The 20483-nt window shown below is 47.9% G+C and overlaps 1 pseudogene across 1 annotated transcript; it reads right to left on the bottom strand.

The window, feature by feature from the left end:
- Nucleotides 1-3720: 3720 nt before the first annotated feature.
- LOC308500295 (peptidyl-prolyl cis-trans isomerase E-like) lies at nucleotides 3721-20014 on the bottom strand (annotated as a pseudogene). Its single transcript has 10 exons — nucleotides 19984-20014; nucleotides 18930-19028; nucleotides 17067-17110; nucleotides 15756-15782; nucleotides 13054-13129; nucleotides 12476-12574; nucleotides 10030-10153; nucleotides 7984-8169; nucleotides 4000-4140; nucleotides 3721-3789 (listed from the first exon to the last, which is right to left on the bottom strand). The product of its transcript is annotated as a peptidyl-prolyl cis-trans isomerase E-like (transcript).
- Between the last annotated feature and the right edge of the window lie 469 nt (nucleotides 20015-20483).

Below are 20483 nucleotides of genomic sequence, written 5' to 3'. Positions count from 1 at the left end.
CACGCTGCGGGTCAGCAGTCCCCCACCTGGACCTGGGAGGGACTCTGGAAGCGAGTACAGAGGAAGAGATCCCCCGCCCCACCATGTACACAGGGGGCTGGTCCAGACTGGAAGGTACTGAGTTCCCCACTAGCCTGGGGCTTCAAGCTCAGGTTGGCAGAGATTGGACCAAGCACTGGCCAGAATGTCTGGAGACCTGCATTCCGGTTCCAACTCAGCCCTGCTTGTTGTCTGGACAAGTCCTCTTCCTGATTCAGACTTGAGTTTTCCATCTGTGACATGAGGACACAAATTCTTCCGTCTCCAAAGGCCCTTCGAGCCAGAGAATCTTCCTGCCACCCTGACTCCTCTCTTTGAGTCAAGTGCCCAGCTGCCATAGGACGTAAAGCCTGCCACGTCAAGACCTTATTTAACAGCTCTCTCCTCCCAGATCAGGGCAGTGGAGGCTTGGAAACTTCTGACAGATGTCAACGTTTGGTCTCTTCAAGGCCTAGCACGTAACCCGGCATGGTTTGGGGGCATCAAGAAAGTGTGTGAAATGAATGTTTTAAAGATGTGGACCCCTCTCTCATCAGTGTGCTGACCAGGAATGTGAGGATCGTGACAGGACTTCCTTTTCATGCAGTAAAGCTGAAAATGCAGCAGTCACAGCCATCCTGAGCCTTCCAGCACCTTTGGCCATCCAGGTGGCCACCACAGGGAATCCAATAGAAAAGGCCTCAGAGAAGGGAGATCCTTATGGACACAAAGCCGATGAGGTGGCAGCGTTCCGCTACCAAGGCCATTTTATTTATCTGGGTGCCCCTGGCAGCCCAGGTTACATTCAAGGACGCATATTAGAAGCATAAATAAGGGCGGGAAACTCGGGCCCACTGACAGCAAAGTAAAAGGCTGACATGAAAGGAGGAAGCAAATGGCCCAGTCGGGGGCCATTCAGTGTGGGGCGAACTGCTCTACCTGCCTCGCCCCCCACCCTCCCAGCACACATCTTCACAATCACACTCAGCTTTGGCCTTGATGCCAGCTTATCAGGTAAGCCTCTATTTTTTGTGTCTCTGTGTAGGGAAGTGGGTAACATGCTCCAAGAAATTCCCTACAATTTCACAGGAAAGGAGGCTAGGAACAGGAGAGGGCGGGTTTTGGAGTCAGCAGACCTCGCATCAAATCCTGGCTCTGCCTCTTGGTCATTTCAATAAGTTAGATAACCTCTGAGTTAAAGGTCCTTCCTCTGCAGAAAGGGTACTGGTTGTGCCCTCGGAAGGCTGTGATGGGGCTCAGGCTCAGGCCTCTCCGCAGAGCACTGAGCACCATGTCTGAACATGTGTGTGGAGTGAGGGGCATCTGTTACTGGTCTTACCATAAAAGAATTTGCAAATGTGGGCCTCCTTGTGTGGGCCTCCTATTAAAACCTGCCCTTCCCAGAATGTGTTTGGAAGGTGCTGCTGTATTTACTTCAAAGCTACGCTGTTCCTAAGAAATCTAAACTTGGTCATTTCCTGGGATGAGTGTGGCCTCCTGTGCCTGTGGACAGAGCCCTGGCTGGCAGTGACCTGCAGGGGCCCCCGGCCCCGCCCTCCCGCAGCCCTGCCAGAGAGCCGTGGCCACCTGCGGCCTCACAGGAAGCTAAGGGACAAACTTTCTGGGGCTTCTCTTCTTACTGGGAAGCCTTGAGCATTTGATTCTTTGTTAAGTTTTTCCTCACTTAAGAAAATATTACGCATATGCCAGGGAAATTGTTGAAAAAAAACAATACAAACATGTATAATCCCACCAGAGATAACCCATTGTTAATAATTCCTTCTAGTATTTTCCTTGGCACATATGTGAGTGTCTTTATACATAATATATGGATATTTCATAAAGTTAGGATTATATTCTATGCACTGCTTGTTGATCTGATTTATTCAATTTGATACATTTTGAAAATTTCTATTAAATATTCTTTGAAAACCGTTTCTAATAGCATTCTGTGCCTTGCCTTCTGCCTTAGTTTTCTCATTGACAAACCAGGTCTCACCATTCCTTCCCCGGAGGCCGGCATGGGGCCCCCATGACCCTCCTGTCGAGCACCGCCCAGCATCGGGAAGCAGCCGACACTTGCATGGTCACTGGGCTGCCGTTAGCCCGGAATCCCTGGACCTGGCACTGCACCTCTGAGTCTCAGGTTACCTCCCACACAAAGGTCATGGGTGCACTCGGGGTAACTTCTGGGGAAGCCCTTGCACAGCACAGGGTGACCAACTGCCTCACTGGTCCCCCACCCACTGGCCTCCTGGCCTGTCCACTGGTCCCACTTTCCCAGGGCAACCAGGGAAGCACAGTAAGTGACAAGGTGGTCCCCACACCCTCTCCCCGTCTCACAGGGTATGAGATCAGTCTGCTCCACGTCCCTGCATGTCCTACCCAGAGCAGCCACACTGAGTATTTCACACACATCCTCGTCCCTCTTAGACGTCACACCAGTCCTGAATGACTGCCATTCTCCTGGCCTCACTGCTGCCCACCCCGACAGCCGTGCCTGACCGCCCAGCAGAGGGACACCTAAGTTAAGGAGGGTCTAAGTGAGGGTCTCTGTTGGGAATAGCGCCAGCAGTAAATCCTGGCCACGGGAGCGGGCCCCAGCCAACCGAAGGGGAGAGGCCCCACCTAAAGGCACCCCCAGGCTGGCTCAGGGTGCCAGAGGTAGGGCTAGCACCCATCCCTCTGCAGGAGCGGGCCCGGGGTCACTGGGGACATGGGTCAGCAGGCTTCTCCCCTTTCCTCCAGGCTCAACCTGATCTTAACCTAAAAGAAGAGCCAGGCCAGCCCAGCAGTTTCATTTCTGAGTGTCGAGATTTGATTCAGATAGAACTACTGGCAGGTGGCAGTCCTGAAGGAGGTGTCTGGTGACTGATGGCTTCTGGTGCTCAGCCCCAGCTCCTGAGAGATGCTGAGAGGTGGCCTGGCTGATTTCAAACTGGTACAGGGTGAGAGGCCAGCCTAGTGCAGGCCATAAACTGCACTTTGATTTCCAGGTGGGACTGGGGTGAGGTAGGAACTACCTGTGGCTTGTTTCTTATGTGTCTCCAGCACTAAACACAGTGCCTGGCAAAAGCGCCCTGGGTACTTTACGGTAATACGATTCTGACTATTGGTTCAATGAATGAAGGAGTGAATGGGCTGCTGAGACTGATTACTGGTGCCCATCAGACCCTAGACCAGCATATGTGTGAGGGCAGGAACAGAGTCTGGCTAACCCAAATCACCTGCCTTGTAGCAGGAGCAAGAGAGAGGACAGAGGCACTTTTGCACCTGCTCTGACCTCTACAGTGGTCAGGATATGCCCTCAGAGACAGCTTGGGGAGGACAGAAGCAGCAGGGGAAGCGCTCTGGTCTGTCCTAGCAGGACGGCCCAGTCATAGCTGCAAACGCCAAAAACCCCTGACTTGGCGGGCGGGCAGCAGCACAGGAACCAGGATTTATTTTACCAGAATAAACATTCAGGAGCCACACTGGTGGAAAGGTGGTGGGGAGGGTGGTGCCAGGGCTGGCTCCCAGGCCCACAGCCATGCTTGGGAAAGAGCCAGAGGAAGCCCAGGCTATGCCTGCAGAGATGCTGCTCCAAGCTAACCCCGAGAAGGGCCATGGCACAGATCGCTGCTTAACGGGACACCCTCGGGTGCTGGTTCCCCGGGGCTGACGGCTCTTGGACACACAGAGGACATGCAGAGAAAGCGCCTCTTACACGTACTCCCCACAGTCAACAATGATCACTTTCTGCTTTGGCTTCCCATCCTTGCTGCCCTGGGCCTTTGCAGGTGGAACAGAAGAAGAGGAGAAACCGGGGGAGAGAGGGTGAAGATTAAAGGCAGGCTCAGGGACACCCCCACACACCAGACTAAGCAGAGGCAGCCTCCTCCTGGGAGCAGCTGGGGCCCCTCACTCCAGCTCTCCAGGCCACAGGGTCCCGCTCCAGCTCTCCCATGGGGCTGTGCACCAAGGGCCCGGATGGCCACCTACCTCAATCTGTCGCCAGACATCCAGGCCTTCTGTGACCTCCCCAAATACCACATGCTTGCCATCCAGCCAATCCATCTTCACACGTCAGGAAGAACTGGGAGCCATTGGTGTTTGGGCCGGAGTTTGCCATGGAGAGCAGGCCTGGGGGAGAGAAGGAGCATGTCAACTCCCTCCACCCTGGCTCCTCCGGCCAGGCAGTCTCAGACTCGGGGATGTACTGACCACGCAGATGCCTTACCTTCCACTCAACTGATAGTCAGTGAAGCGGTAAGCAGGCTTGTTTCAGTCATTTTATACTGGTGTGTTCTGTCATTTGTTCAATAAATACTTATTGTCTGCCTTGAAACCAGGCCCCTGTTGAGCCCCGGGGACCTTGGTCCCAGCTCTGGTAGAGCTCACAGTCTAATGGAAAAGTCACTGAAAAGAGAATTGTGCTGTGACAACCGTGACATCGTGAAGCCCAGTGACACAGACATCTGTGCAGGGAATGGAAGCACACGAGGCAGTCACCTAAGAGAATCTGTGCATGTGTGTTTTATATGTGTGTGCTGGTACCACCGTCCTGGAAGGCTTTCTGGTGGAGGTGACATCGGAATTTCGTCTAAAAGGCCCTGGTTTGGCGGGGCTGAGGGTGTGTAGCGCGAAGAGCCGCAGCTTGTCTGTGGTGGCCTCTGCACCGTGTGCTCCCTCTCGATGGGGACTGTGTCCCCTTCTCCTCTCAAAGCCAGAGTAGATCAGGGTCTGACACACATCAGAGCAGCCCTGGGAATATCTGTTTCAGATATTCAAATATTAATTGTCTTTATTATGTATCAGACGTTGTTCCAGAATACAGTGGTGAAAAGAAAGCCTGGGTCTTGCCCTCATGAGGCTGACACTCTCAGAAGAACAGAGAATAAATAAATAGGAAGATAAATTTATCATTTCAGGTAAGACGTGTGTGACAAAAAAAGCTGACTAAAAAGAAGAGTGAGATGGCAGGACAGCCCATTTTGGAGAGGGCAGTCAGGGCAGGTCTCTCGGGTAAGTGACGCGTGTGTGACACCTGCAGGAAGTGGGGGTGAACCCTGTGGAGACTGGAGGAAGAACGCTCCAGGAGAGGCAGCAGCATCTGCCGAGGCCCCGAGGGGAGTGAGCTCTGGGTGTGTGAGAAATAGCAAGACCACAGTGGGGACGGGGACACCGTGGGCAGAGCAGCTCGCTCAGCGAGCTTGGGGAGGTGCCAGGCCCCAGCTCACTCTGACCACCTCTCGAGGATTAGACTATGAGGGGGAGGAGGCAAGAGCGGAAATGGGGAGGTGAGCTCGCAGCACCTAGGTGGGTGTGGAGGGGAAGAGCGGCCGGACCAGGAGGTGATTTGAAGGTGGACCTGAGGTGTGAGGTGTGGGTGACGGAGGAGAGGGGTCAAGGATGAGCCCTAAGTTTCTGACTAACCGGCTAGATGGGTGGTGGTGTCACTGGCTGAAACAGGGAAGAGGGGGAGGAAGAGTTTGGGGGAGAAGAACAAGCGCTGTTCGGGCCTGTGAAGCCTGTGGGGTGTCCAGAGGGGAGACGACAGGGGAAGATGGGCATGGAGTGGAGACGTAAAGTGGGCAGGATTAATTTACAGCCAGGATTGAGAGCCCTGGGATTAGAAGTCTGCCTGTGTTCTCAATGGGGTAACACTGCCCCCTCTAGGCTACTTGGAAACTTCAAGGTATGTTTTCGGTCAGTAACACCGGGATTGCTACCGGCAGTATCGGAAAGGGAGCTAGGAATCTAGGTGTCCTGCAATGTCCCACCTAATGAAGAATTTTTCTTTTTAATTTTTATAAGAATTTATTTGAAAACATATACCAGAGAGCAAGATCTCAAATGCTCCTGAAGAATTATTCTAAATCCTGTTAGACTTTATGTGTGGACTAAACATTCATGCACGTAGATGAGAAAAATCTGTTTATAGTGACCTGAGCCTGGAACCTAACTCCATTTTACATATAAACCAAACGACATATTTTTGCATTAGATGTTTCCAGAAACAAATCTGCCATGTAACTGAGGGAACACTTAATTTCTTTTTGTTCCAAATTTTACGAAGAGATTTTCACTGTTTCAGAAAATCGTGTTGATTCCATTGTTTCAGAAAATCGCCTGTGACTCAGCAACAAATCTATGTATATAATAACTATGTATGGTGTCAGATGGGTACTAGATTTGTTGAGGTGACAGATGGGAGGGGGTTGGGGGCAGGGTGCAAAATGTGATGGGATGAAGAAGTACAAATTGATTGTTACAAAATAGTCATGGATGTAAAGTACAAAGAATACAGTCAATAATATGGTAACAACTATGTGTAGTGCCAGGTGGGTATTCCACTAATTATATCACTTCATAAATTATATAAATGTCTAACCACTATGTTGTAGACCTAAAATTAAAATAATACTGAGTATCAACTGTAATTGAAAAAATTAAAAAGGGGGGAAAGAAAAGAAAAAAACAGAAGAGGGAGGTGTCCTGCCAGCCATTGAAGCAGGGATTCAACAAGAGTGTGATTCACCAAAAAAAAAAAAAAAAAAAAGTGATTCACAGTATCAAATGCTGCCGAAAGGTGGAAAACGAGGGCTGAGGTTTGACTGCTGGCAAGAGGAAACAAACAGGCAATGAGTCCAGAAAACTTTTAAGACGTTTTGCTAAAAAGGATTGGAGTGGTCGCTACAGGGGGAACCTGGGGTCAAGGAAATGCTACTTTAGTTGCTTGTGCGCTGATGGCAGCGGGAGTCAGTGCAGAAGGGGAGATGGAAGGGATGGAGCCAGAGTCCGAGTGGCGCCTAGAGAAACAGCCTGAGCAGGAAGCAGATCAGGCGGTGAGCACGACCCAGGCACAGTATCAGAGGTGGCTGCTGGGGGGGGACAAAGTGGTTCTCTTCTGCTTCTATTGCTCAGTGAAATACAAAGCATGATCACCAGCTGCGAGGGGAAGTGGACAGTGGCACCACTGCAGCCAAGAAAAGGAGTGTTTTCTTCTCAGACGTGGATGAGAACCGACTAGCAAGCTGGAGGGCCTGCAAGGCTGCACTCAGGCGCCCTGGAGACTGCGCGCCTCAACTCGAAGGGGACCAGTCAGCACAAACGTGTGCTTTCCTCCTGCAGACAGTTTTACACCAGCAGAGGAGGAGAGCGAGAGAAAGGCAGTGGGGCTGGAGGCAAGCGCAAGGGAAGTGAGTCCAGGGATGAGCTGTGGGACCAGGGATGAGCTGTGGGACGTGAGCAAGGCAAACGGGGGAGTGTGGACGTGGGTGCGGGGGGATGGGCACTGTGTGAGTGAGTGTATGATGCCTCCAACTATAAAAACCTCAGAAAGGACATTATGGTGACAATAACGAAATCTGAGTATGCACTGTACATTATAGTACTGTATCATTGATCATTTTCTGAGTTTCATAACTATACTGTGGCAATATGAAAAATGCCCTTGTTCTTAGGAAACAACACACTGAGGTATTTAGTGGCGAAGGTACACTAGGCCTCCAGTTTACTCTCAAATGACTCCCCCCAAAATAAACCCTGTCTATAAATATAAATAGAATAAATGGGGAATGATGGTCACCAATGCAAACAACCGGTGAATCTGGGTAAAGGGCACATGAAGGCTTATGAGAGCTCCTTGTTCTGTTCTTGTAACTTTTCTGTAAGCTGAAAATTACAGAAAATAGTTACAAAAACAAGAACACATCACTGTAGCAGCAGAACCAGGCTGCTATGCCTCTTCCTCTTAAAAGGAGGCAAGCATGAACTTGAGTAAGCCCTCTGACCCCCCAAAAAAAACCCTTGGGAAGAGAAGCCTAAAGCTCTAGCCAGGCTGAACGCTGCTCCTCTGTGCACCAGCTGGGTCTCCTCCAGACTTCCGACCCCTCAGCCAGAACCACGCCTGTCACTCCATCCTGCATAGCCATCCTGCCCCGGCCCAGCCCCATTCGTCACCACCCACTGATCGGGTCCCACCTGGTCCCGTGTGTTTGAGGATAAAATTCTCGTCATCAAACTTCTTCCCATAGATGGACTTGCCCCCGGCGCCGTTGTGGTTTGTGAAATCACCGCCCTGGCACATGAACTGGGGAATGATGCGGTGGAAGCTGCTCCCCTTGAAGCCAAAGCCCTTCTCGTGGGTGCACAGGCACCGGAAATTCTCTGGGGTTGAGAGAGGACGAGTGCTGAGGTTAGAAAATATCTTACTGGATAGTGAAAACTCCAGCTCTCAGAATCTAAAAAAGTACATATTATGTTTATTTGAATGAAACGTTTAAGTGTGGTACTACTGGCACACAAATAGACTGAACGGACCCGGGAACAGAACAGACAGTCCAAAAGCAGACCCAGGTAAATGTGGAAATTCACTATTTCATAAAAGTTGCCATCTTACCACGGGGGCAAAGAGGGACGTTTTATAAATTGGTGTGGGAACAACTGAATAAACATTTGAAAAAGGTGAAACTGCACCCATACCTCACCCCATTGCAAGAATAAACTCCAAATGGATCAGATATCTAAATGTAAAAAAGAAATTACGAGTATGAGTTGCTCCTGAGATCACTCCCCAATAAACTTCGTTCATGCAAATCCCATGAACCTGTTTCCCAGAAAAACTGACCTAAAATAGCCAAAAACAGAAGGAAAAAAAAATCAAGTAGCGGTAATATGAATATATTTTTCAGAGATATAGCAATAGAAGTCAAAATAATCACCTAAAAGAAATGAATGTTGTCTCTGGCAGGGCAGAAAAATTATGGTGTTGGAGGGTGGGGGCAGGAGAATGTCATACTTTATAACAAACATCATAGAATGATTTTCTTTAAACTATATGTAATTACAACTTTAATAAACCTTTTTTAAAAGCTAGATTGAAACATAAAAAGGATTATGGGTAAAAGGGCCATTATGAATATTTACGAAAATATGAAACACACAACTGTCAATAATAGTTACCTGTGGAAGATGAGCTTTAGCTAATGAGGGGGAGAAAATTTAGCTTTTAATTTACAACCTTAAAAATAATAACTTTCCAGGGGAAAACCTGGCAGAGATGTCCTTAACGAAATGATCAAACTTAACATCACAAATATTGCAGCTGACATCATGTACTTCCTTATATACACTAACCAGGAAACGTTCTTCTGTGGTATTCCTGCCAAAATACATAACCTAAATCCAATCATGAGGAAGTGCCAGGCAAAGACAAATTGAGAAACAATCTTAAAACCACTGGCCTGTCCACCTGACACTAATAATAAAAAAACAAAACTAAACAAAAAACCACTGGTCTGTCCTCTTCAAAAACATCAAGACCAAGAAAGACAATGAAAAGCTAGAGAATGAACAGATTTGACCCCAGTACAGTGTGTGAATCCTTGTCAGGGAAGAAAAATTGCTAAAATTACTATAAAGGACAATATTGGGAAAAGTGATGAAATTTGAATATGGCCCAAAGACCAGTTAATACTGTTGTATTGAAGTCAAATTTGCTGATTTTGATAGTTGTACTGTGATCATGTAAGGGAATATTCTTGTTCTCAGGAAAACATACTGAAACCTTTAGGCGTCAAAGGACATGTCTCCAAATTCCTATCACTAGGTATAGGTGGGAAAACAATATGTATATAAATAAAGTATAGGGGGTAAAAAGTAAATCAATAAACAGATCAAGGACATAGGAGCATGCCTTGTGCTCTTCTTATAGAATTCTTATTCTATATATCTGTAAGTTTGGAAATACATCAAAACAAAATTACCAAACAATAAATAAATAAACCAAACCAGAGGGTAATAAAAACAACTTACAACTTTGAACTGCTTATTCTTTCTAATGGTTCTAAGCCTTTATCGAGCTTCAAAAATGCCTGCTTTGCCTCGTTTGTTACTAGAAGCTGGGATCCAAGATGCCTCAGATGGAGTCAGTAGAAATGGTGTCAAACGCGCAGGATATGAGGCAGCTTCCTTCCCTGCTTGCTCAGCCACCAGCTTCCTGGCCGTCCCGCCCCGAATCCTGCTCACCTGCTGTCATGGGGACGACATCTGAACGCAGGAGCATCTGGATGCGGCCGGCTGGCTTGTTCCCAATCTTGATGTCCATGTACACCTGAGGATTAGACCGGGCCTTCTTTGCAGTGGGCTCTCCCTAAGCGCAGAAGAAATCATTTCATCAGAGTGAACTCCTTGACTCCCAGGTAGGAGAGCGAAGATTCTTCGGAATACACGCCCAGACCCAACTGCAGTGAGCAGGCTGGAGCAAGGTGCGGAGAGGGAAAGCCCTGGGCCTGACGGGGCTGTAGAAGGGAGAGGCCGCGGCCACAGCGCCCAGCTGGACGTGTAGTGACAGGAGACTCAGCGCTACCTAACTGGAGCTGCACCCCACAGGCATGTAACGTCAGCACACCCACCCTCACACACGTCGCTGGCCTCACCCCCCCTGCAGTCACAGGAGAACACTGTCCTGGCCCACAGTACACTCTCAACGTCTCCAAACCCCAGCTCGAGCCCACCCACGTTCCTCTAGTTAAACTGACCCATTTACGTGACATCACCTCCTCCTTCTGTGCTTAGCCCTGCATAGCCATAGGCTGGCTGCAATGGAAGCAAGGAGGGCAGCCCTCTGGCTTGGGCCTAGGTGCTCAGAAGACAATGGAGGAGGTTAAGGGGGGCCTTGCTTTGTGCTCTCAGTGGACAAGGCTGAGTAGATAAATAAAACATTCAATACAAACCCTCCTTTGTGTTTGATACAGAAAATTCTGTTGTCTCTGACCTCTTGGTAGTGTGGTTAGGTCAACTTATAGGTACTGAACTCACAGACCAAGCACTGGGGTTATTGAGTAACAAGCTATGGTTCCTGCCCGTGAGGAATTGACCATGCAGTGGGGGAGGGACGGCCACAACTGTGAGAGGCACACCCGACCTAGAGCCTTACAACCCTGCTGCACATCTCAGCCCCACCTCTTACAGGCGTGTAATGTCCAACCAGTTATCTGACCTCCCTGTGCCCCAGTTTTGTCACCTAGAATTGGGAACAATAATGGTACTCTCAAAGGATTGTCAATAGGAAATATTTGTAAAACACTGAGAACAATGCCCGGCATAGAGCAAACAATATTTAAACTTTTATTAAACAAATAATGTCAAAACAATGCAGTGAATGCTAGGATAGAGGGTGCTCCGAAAGCTCAGAGGCCACGGAAGCCCAGAAGGGACATTATCTCACTCAACTGGAGGATTCTGAAAAGTTTCCTGGAGAAAGTAACAACTGAGATCAGCTATGAAAGGTGACAAAAAAGCCAGACAAAAAAGCTGGAAAGGGCATTTTAGTCAAAGCACCTGCTTATGCAAAAACGCAGAGATTTATAGGTAACCACAAACTCTTGTTTCCTAGAATATGAAACGGGGATACGAAGCCCTTCTGTCCTTCTGATGGAGCCTGGACTCAATCCTATAGATGAGGGGACCCTCAAATGCTTCAGAGTGATACCGCGGGACCTGTGCTTTAGAAACCTCCTCCTGGCTGCTCAGGATAGGAAGACAAGGCCTGGGGCAGAGAGACCACTTATGAAGCTACTGTCATTCACAGGAGAGAGAAGAGAGGCTAAGCCAAGAAAATGCAGCAGGGACAAACAGGAGAGGAGAGATTCGGGAGAATTACAAGATAAAATGAGCAGGCTATGGCAATGCATTAAATGTGAATTATAATGAGGGGGTCTAAGATGACGCTGAGCTTTCTCATTTGGGTGACTGCGTGGAAGAAAGCAAAATTAACTAGGCTCGGGCATGGGGAAGACCAGAGTGAAAGGAGAGAGGAAACCCACTTGGGACTTGCTTTGCTTATTTATGAGGACCATGAGACAATCAGGCAGAAATATGTGAAAGTCGGGAAGGAGAGAAGTCAGGGTTAGGACTCGAGAACAGGAAATCACCAGAACGTGTAGTGGCTGTGATAACTGCAGACAGGACAGAAGTGTCTGAAACTGCACAAGGACAGTGTGGCAAGAGTTGCTGAGAGCTGAGGAAAGAATTCAGGGAAACACTAATGCTCAAATGGTGGAGAGAGGAGGAGCCCCTGAATTATCTTGAGAAACAACCGTGAGTCTGGTGTTATCAACAAGCAGAAGAACCTGCCCAGGCAGGGAGAGCCTGCAGCTGGGTACAGACTGAAGGGAGGGGCCTCCTGGAATCAGGGCAGGAACAGGAAGACAGTGAGCTTGGTGCCAAAATCTTCAGTGGGGGAGCGTGAAAGATGAGAAGGGTAACGGATGCCAGGGACGAGGGACACCACTGTCCTTTGTCATCTCAGACCCCCCCCTTGTGCCACAGCAATCACAAATCCCAAAGCTCACCTAGAGCCCTACAAGGAGAAACCCACAGCTTCTCCATTCAGTTCACCCAACACCAACCGCATCACAAGCTTCCTGGGTGCCAGCACCAGCCTCTGCTCAAGCACAGCCTTCGATCTCACCTCCTGCGTTTCCGCTTTGGGAGGCTTGGACCCTTCTTTCTCTTCATTCTCTTCCAGTCTTCCCAGAAAACTTCTTCAGCCACTCATCATCTGACCAAACTGAAGGGAAAGAATCAAAGGAAATGTCCATTGATTCAAGCTATCCACCAACTGCTAATGAGCTGCTTTGGTCAGCAAAGCAGATACACTGCATGGCTCTCACAGGCTGAAGTTACCTCTTAGGAACTGCCAGGGCAAGGAAAGTTGTCACTGGGAAATGTCCAGCCTTCAGGTCCAGTTCTAAGCAGAGGCAGATGAGAAGAAGTGACTAACCCGAGCCAAAAGGGAAGTCCCAGGCCTTGTCAAGGCATGAAGAGCACGGCCTACGTCTATGTCCAAAACTAAGACTTACAGGGACAATGCCTCTAGCTACGCCGAGAATCTCAAACTCTTTACTTCCCTGGAGATGCCACATTCTCTCCCCTATAAACTCCTCTACTTATGTATATACCACCACCATAGCAGGAAGTAAAACGGGTAAAAACGCAAGAGGCCAAACTTAAGGACGTGATGGGGAATCCATGGTTGCCCCCACTCACCTGGTCTGGAAGACCTTCCTTAATTTGGTTTGGCCAAACTGACATGAACTGTCCGTCCAAAGAACTCAGATTCATTCTGAGATTTCAATACAACTCAGCTGCTCAAACCTTGTTCTGTTAAAATACCTGACAGCCTTCCATTTACTTCTGAAGAAGTCTGAGGCTTGTTCATGATTAATTTTAAGCTGAGAGCCTGCACCACTGCCCCCTCCCCCCCAGCCCCTTAACGGCAAGCTGAGCACAAAGCTATCCCTAAAAAGCCCCTGAGCCACCACACAATGCAGCAATAGCAGCTAGCCAGTGCCAGAACAGAAGACTGGCCCAGCAGATGGAGAATACACCGTCCTGGCAGCATTAAAGCTTAAGCAGGGTTTAAAGCAGCCCTTGGGTAAGAGTAACATCCAGACCTGCTCAGGCTGGCCTAAAGGGCTCTGGCCAGGGGAGCGAATGGAGGACGAGGCCTGCCCATAATCCAGAGGCTTGCCCAGAGGATGTGGGCGATGTGCCATGAGAACCCTACTTAGGGGATGTTGCTTCAAGGTCAAAACCTGCTGAGGTGGATGAGCAGTAGCTCCCCGAATGGGCTTACGAGAGGTGGTGGTCGATGTCATGGAGGTCCTGGAGAAGGGGCCTAGGGCATGGAGCTATGGGTCGTGGAATCGGTTGTAGAGGTTGGGGAAGAGCGGGCCTTGGAGGCAGAGGCCCAGGCTGTGGACGAGGGAGAGGTGTCCTTCCTCCCCGTGTACTGACCAAGCAGCAGCTGGACAATCAACGGGACGCATACATGTCCAAAACCTAAGGACACCTGGATGCCCACATGGCACAAGCGATCCTGAAACCAGTGATTGAAGCCTCTGTGCTCTCCTGTGAGAGACCAGTTAGTTATCACATCTGTAAATAACCTTGAGCTAACAGATGAGAAGAAACCTGATTGATGCTGGAGGGACATATCACAATGAACATGTCAGCTCTGTGGACACCGTCTTCCCACCTCTGCCTCCCCTCACCTGTCCTATGCTCTGTACCCCCTGAAAAATTCCAGAAAAGAGCCCATCAATGTTCCTTCCTAATGCCTAGGTTTCTGATACAGGTCTGTTTCTACATCACTTTAGTCTCTTAGAAGTGTTTAAAACATCTGGAGTTCAAAAAGGCATTCTCCCACGTTGATAATAAATTAGCAACAGGGCCACATAATAGGTTACACATGGTAGCAGCTCTGATTTGATTCAAGTGGCTGCCATGCACGTTGACACCACGTGTGCTGGGCTGGGTATGTGTACACTTTCTACCCTGGAATGAGATGTATAAACTTTGCTCTTGGCTTTGCATCATATCCAAAGGGGTTCTACGACGGGGTCGGCTTACACCTGCAATGGCAAGGGAAAAGCCATGTGCAATGGCAAGGGAAAAGCCATGTGGTTAAGCAGATGCTTCTAAAGGGCAAGTCTTGGGAGAATGATGGCAGACACCTGCTGGGGAGGGTGAGAAGACACTAATGCTGATACCATCATCCTTATGTTTATCCCAAACTAATCTTGGGCTTCTCCATACACTGAATTTGTTTGATCCTCTTATTTCCCTTGAAGGTTTAAGTTCAACCATATTCTGTTAACTCTTCCACTTTCAGTGGAATCTTGTACTTCTGCTGGTTTATTATAACAAGAATTCAAAAAAAAAATGTGCAGAGGGAGGCAGAATTATTTTCAGAGTGACACAGTGTGAGAAAGACTTACCTGGCCATTGCTGGCTTGAAGATGAAAGGGGCCAAAAAAAAAGAAAGGGGCCAAGAGCCGAGGAATGTGGTCAATCTCTAGAAGCTGGACAAGGCAAAGAACAGACCCTCCCCAAGAGCCTCCGGAAGGAAAGCAGCCCTGCCCATACCTAGATTTCAGCTCAGTGAGACCCATTTTGGACTTCTGAAGTCTAGAACTATAAGACAGCACATTTGTATTGTGGAAGCCACCAAACTTGTGATGTTACAGCAGCAATAAGAATCCATATAATTTTCTTTGGAAGCACCCAACCTGTCATAATCCTTACAGGTTTTCTCTTCCTCGGTTGTTAATGGATTTAACTTTCCAAGAGCATCATTTTCGCTGGCTCAAAAGAACCTCACGTTTTTTACTAAAACCAATAGCAGTTTTCCATAATCACTTTCAGACACTTCATGAAACTCTGCATCTTATGCAAGATTCACAATTTCACCTTGCAATTAATTTACACTTTATTTGTAGCATACTGCCCTAAAGGTCAACACACTTTCTGAAAAGGGCTAGACAGTAAATATTTTAAGCTTTGCAGGCTACATACAGCTTCTGCTGTATATTCCTTTTTCCCCTTTAAATATGTAAAAACCACATAGGCCATATAGCTCATAGGCCACAAAAACAGGCTGCCGGATGGATTTCACTCATAGACTGTAGTTTCCTGACCTCTGTTGTAGATACAAAACAGTCAGGGAGAGACTGGCCAACAGAGATGGTTGGTATTTATGCAAATATTAAATGGGGAGGATGTCTGAATAAGAACTAATCTTGTAAGTAGCCAGTTCATAGCAAATACTTTGACATAATGACAACTTTTGCTTCGTATAAAACTTTGAAACTGGAAACTGGAAACACAGTACATGCGTGAGGGGCCTATGCAGTGTAAAGCGGCACCAAATATGAGCTTCAGGAAAAAGCAAGGCTTCTCGGTTGTACCATGTTGTCGATAGCTGCTGCAACATCCTGCCAAAAGAAAACAAGGGAAAAGTTCATGTCTGCAGTTCGAAGCTTCTTGTAGCTAGCACTTAAAAACTCAGTAGCGTAAGCACAGGAAAAAAGCCCCATTTTCCCTTCCTTCCTGCCTAGACTGTATGTACATATTTTACAAGAACATGTACTAACTGTTAGAGCTGGTGATGTACGGACGTGTGCCCAGGTTACGGAGACAGAATACACACAGGAAACAAGAAAGCAGCAATGCCATGTCAGAAGGCTCGGGGTTCTGCAGGAGCTGTCCTCCACATTCGGACCTCCTGAAGGGAATTCTGAGGCAGGATCAGTGAGCCTTCATTCAGAATTTCCTGTCTCTTGGCAATGGTCACCACCAAGCCACGGCAGAGGGTTGAATAGTGCCCCCGAAATTTCATGTCTACCCAAACCTCAGAACGTGACCCTATTTCTAAATAGGGTCTTTGTAGATACGTTAAAATGAGGTCATACTGGATTAGGGTGGGCCCTAATCCAATGAGTGGTGTCCTTTTAAGAAGGGAAGACACGGGCCGGCCCTGTGGCTCAGGTGGTTAGAGCTCCATGCTCCTAACTCCAAAGGCTGCCGGTTTGATTCCCACATGGGCCAATGAGCTCTCAACCACAAGTTGCCAGTTCGATTTCCTGCAAGGGATGGTGGGCTCTGCCTCCTGCAACTAAGATTGAACATGGCACCTTGAGCTGAGCTGCCTCCCAGATGGCTCGGTTGGAGCGTGGGCTCTCAACCACAAGGTTGCCAGTTCAATTCCTTGAGTCCCTCAAGGGATGGTGGGCAGCGCCCCCTGCAACTAGCAATGGCAACTGACCCTGGAGCTGAGCTGCGCCCTCCACAACTAAGATTGAAAGAACAACTTGGAAAAAATCCTGGAAAAATACACACTGTTCCCCAATAAAGTCCTGTTCCCCTTCCCCAATAAAATCTTAAAAAAAAAAGAAAAGAAAAAAGAGAAGACACACAGACACACATAGGGATGAAGGCCATGAGAAAACAGGGGCAGAGACTGGAGTGATGCAATTACAAGCCAAGGAATGGTAAGGATTGACAGCAGCCACCAGAAACCAGGAAGGAAAGAATTCTTTCTAGAGCCCTCAGATGGAGCATAGTTCTGCCAACACCTTGATTTCAGACTTCTATCCTCCAGAGTTGTGAGAATAAATTTGTTGTTTTAAGCCACCCAAATGGAGAGTGGCACCTTTTGTAACCAATGACCACAGCAACACTAGTTACTAGTCAAATACTAACCAGGGAAAATTTCTTACCTCTGCCAACATAAATTTAACAAAAGCAAATCCTCAGTGCTTTTCTACAAGTACAGAAACGAGTAGTTACTATGTGGGCAATAGGAGGAAATATGCCATATCCAGATGCCACTTAAAAAGTGAAAAACCTAATTTTTAGATTTTTCTTAGTTAACAAGGCTTCCAGAAATACTAGTCATTTTGCTTGAAGTCAATATAGCTAAATTGTGACTAAATTTTTAAACTTGTAGTATCCAATTCTACAACTATAGAATTTAAGCCTTAAGTTACTTTCCAAGCATTTTGTTAACCTTCATTTACTTGCAGAAAATAAAAAAGTTGATCTACCAATTATTCATTTCAATTAAGTATTAACTACATACAGAGCACTGACCTCACTGCTGAGATGGGTGACTACTAGAGGGAGCACAGTGCTTATCCTCAGGGAAAAATTAGTTTATTTGGTTTCCACCACTTATTGCAAGAGCAACAGGAGTTACTAATTTATAGAACTCAGGGGTAGAATGGCCCCCAAAAGCCAGTCTTACTGTTTTATTTAAGAACTGAAGAATGTAAGGTTCAAAGAGTTTTAAGTCTCAAACACAAAGTTAGTGGCAGAACTGGGTCTAAAACTCCTATCTTAAAAAAATAACAACCAAGGGTCAAGTAGAAATGTGCACTGAACTGTGATACCTACTGAAGGAAAACTCACCCAGGTGAGCAAAGGCCAAGGTGCCACTGTTGAGGTTGAGCTTCCCCGCTGCCCTCTGCTATTGAAAAGCACAGAAGCCAAGAAGGGAAGTCTGGTCAGCAGATATGGTGGGGTACAGCTACACAGCAGGTGGTGGGGAACAACACCCAGATTCTTACTAATTCTTTCTATAGTTTATACATACATACATACATACATATATACATACATATGTATGTATTTTTTTTTTTAAAGATTTTATTGGGGAAGGGGAACAGGACTTTATTGGAGAACAGTGTGTACTTCCAGGACTTCTTTTTTTTTTCCCCAAGTTGTTGCCCTTTCAATCTTTATTTGTGGAGGGTGCCGTTCAGCTTCAAGTTGTTGTCCTTTCAGTCTTAGTTGTGGAGGGCGCAGATCAGCTCCAGGTCCAGTTGTCGTTGCTAGTTGCAGAGGGCACAGCCCACCATCCCTTGCGGGAGTCGAACCGACAACCTTGTGGTTGAGAGCCCACTGACCCATGTGGGAATCAAACTGGCAGCCTTCAGAGTTAGAAGCACTGGAGCTCCAACCACCTGAGCCACCGGGCCAACCCCAGTTTATATATTAAATGATCAGAAATCAAAGCCCCAGAATGGTTCCACTGTGGAGAAAGACTTTCTTCAAATCTAACAAGCTGTCAATCTCTGTCAATTTCAGCTCAAAGCCATACCACCATTCTGACCTTGTTACCCTCAGAACATTCCTTTTCCACAACCAAGGTCTCAGTGAGGTTGACCTACAGAGACATCCTCCTGAACTTCATTACATACCATGTTTCTCTGAAAATAAGCCCTAGTGAAGATCGTCAGCCAGACGGCACCTTTAGTACGTTATGACGATGTTCCAGAAGATGACATGACTGTATTTGAATAAATGTAGATTGCACATGAAAAAAATAAGACATCCCCTGAAAATAAGCGCTACCATGTTTCCCCGAAAATAAGACCAGGTCTTCTATTAAGATTTGCTCCAAAAGATGCATTAGGGCTTATGTTCAGGGTATGTCATCCTGAAAAAAATCATGCTAGGGCTTATTTTCCGGTGAGGTCTTATTTTCGGGGAAACACGGTAGAATGCACGACTTAATGTTTTTTTCTCAAGTTCTTTCCCTGGCATTAGGAATCTGGACATGAGAGACATGGAGGACTCACTTGTTTCCTAATCCAGAGGAATCTGAGTATCTGTGATGTCTCCAAGAGGAATACAAGCAGCATGAAGAACTTTGTCCTCCACCTCCTCTGCCAGCAGACCTGCAAAGACACCAAGCACCTTCTCAACTAATGTCTTCCACACTCTTGGTACAGCTGCTGCAATGTGTTAGCAAGACAGCCACAGGAACAGGAGTCTCTACAGTCTTTTTTGTGTGTACAGAATGACTTCCATCCACCTTCAGACCCACCCCCAGACCCTGGTTACTATAACAGCCTTCTAAATGGGCTCACCACCTCCAGGGTCTCTCCTCTACACAGCCACTAGAATAATTCCAAGTACAAATCTGATTATATCACCACCCTGCTTAATATTCCCCAGAAGTTCACCAATGCCCACACATTCCTTAGCATGGTATGTAAGTCCTTCATAACCTGAACCCTGTCCACCTCCCCAGCCTCTTTTCCCCTCATTTCCCTAGTGTATACTATTTGCCCCCAAGTGCTAGGTTACTTCACCCCTCTGGGTTTTTGCTCTTGCTGCGCTCCATTCCGGCAAAAGCCTTGCTCCCACCTTGAAGTCCTGATCTTTCAAACCCAGGTCTGGCCTCAGTGCCTCCAGGATGTTTGCCCTCACTGTTCGGGATGGAGTTATTCCCTGACACCCAGCCTGACCCTCTCCAACACTATGAATCATACAATCACCAATTAGTGCTAACCAACTCCCGCAGTGAGGCTGTTTCCCTAATTCCCCAGCTATTCTGGGAATGCCATCATCTAAGGAGCCAGAACAAAAGAGTTTATGGAATGAGAGTTTAGGATGCGGCCCGAGGTCACAGTAACAAATCTTATCACCTCTCTGGGTCCAGGGTCATAAGGGAAAAGGGTCAGCGCTAGGGCCAGCAAAGCTGTCAGGTCACGAGCACCATTCACAGGCTGAGGGGGTAAAGCCCCATAAGAGACTCGGCCTAGACTGCCAGACCCTGCCTGGTGCCACCCACAACCTCAATTCAAACCAGGCCAGTGAAGACCCCACCTCGTCCCCACACCGGGTCACCCACGTAGAACACCCTCCTGGTAGCAGCCATCTTGCTCCCACGCTCTTCCACCGGAAGCCAGCAGCCGGGCCCCGCCCCCTCTCCCAGGTGTGCAGATGCTGCTGCACTAACCAGGTCTTAGGGAGCTAGGGGTGGAGAGTCAAATAGAAAACACCAATATATAGCTGCATTAACCACATTCGTCAGGAACTGGGGGAATCTACTGTAGATAGGGCCTTTAGATCGGTTAAGGTGAACCTGACCTTAAGGAAAAGGGGGAGCCCGCCAAAAGGAGGGAACATTCCAAAGAAAGGGACCGCGTGGGTACGGTCCTGAGGAAGGGCAGCCTGCCGAGCTCAAGGAAGGTAGTGCTCCTGGAGGACAAGAGGGCAAGCGGACGGGTTGACCTTGGCCACATTATGGTGCTTTCGAGGACTAAAGGAACCACAAAACACCTAGGACTCCAGCACTGTCTGCTGTTGTTACTGAGACCTACCTCCCAAGGCGCTTCCCACCGCCA

This window comes from Rhinolophus hipposideros (assembly GCF_964194185.1).
Source record: "Rhinolophus hipposideros genome assembly, chromosome: 8".
NCBI lineage: Eukaryota > Metazoa > Chordata > Mammalia > Chiroptera > Rhinolophidae > Rhinolophus > Rhinolophus hipposideros.
The sequence above is the reverse complement of the archived record's forward strand: the minus strand, read 5'-3'. Positions and strand labels throughout refer to the sequence as shown.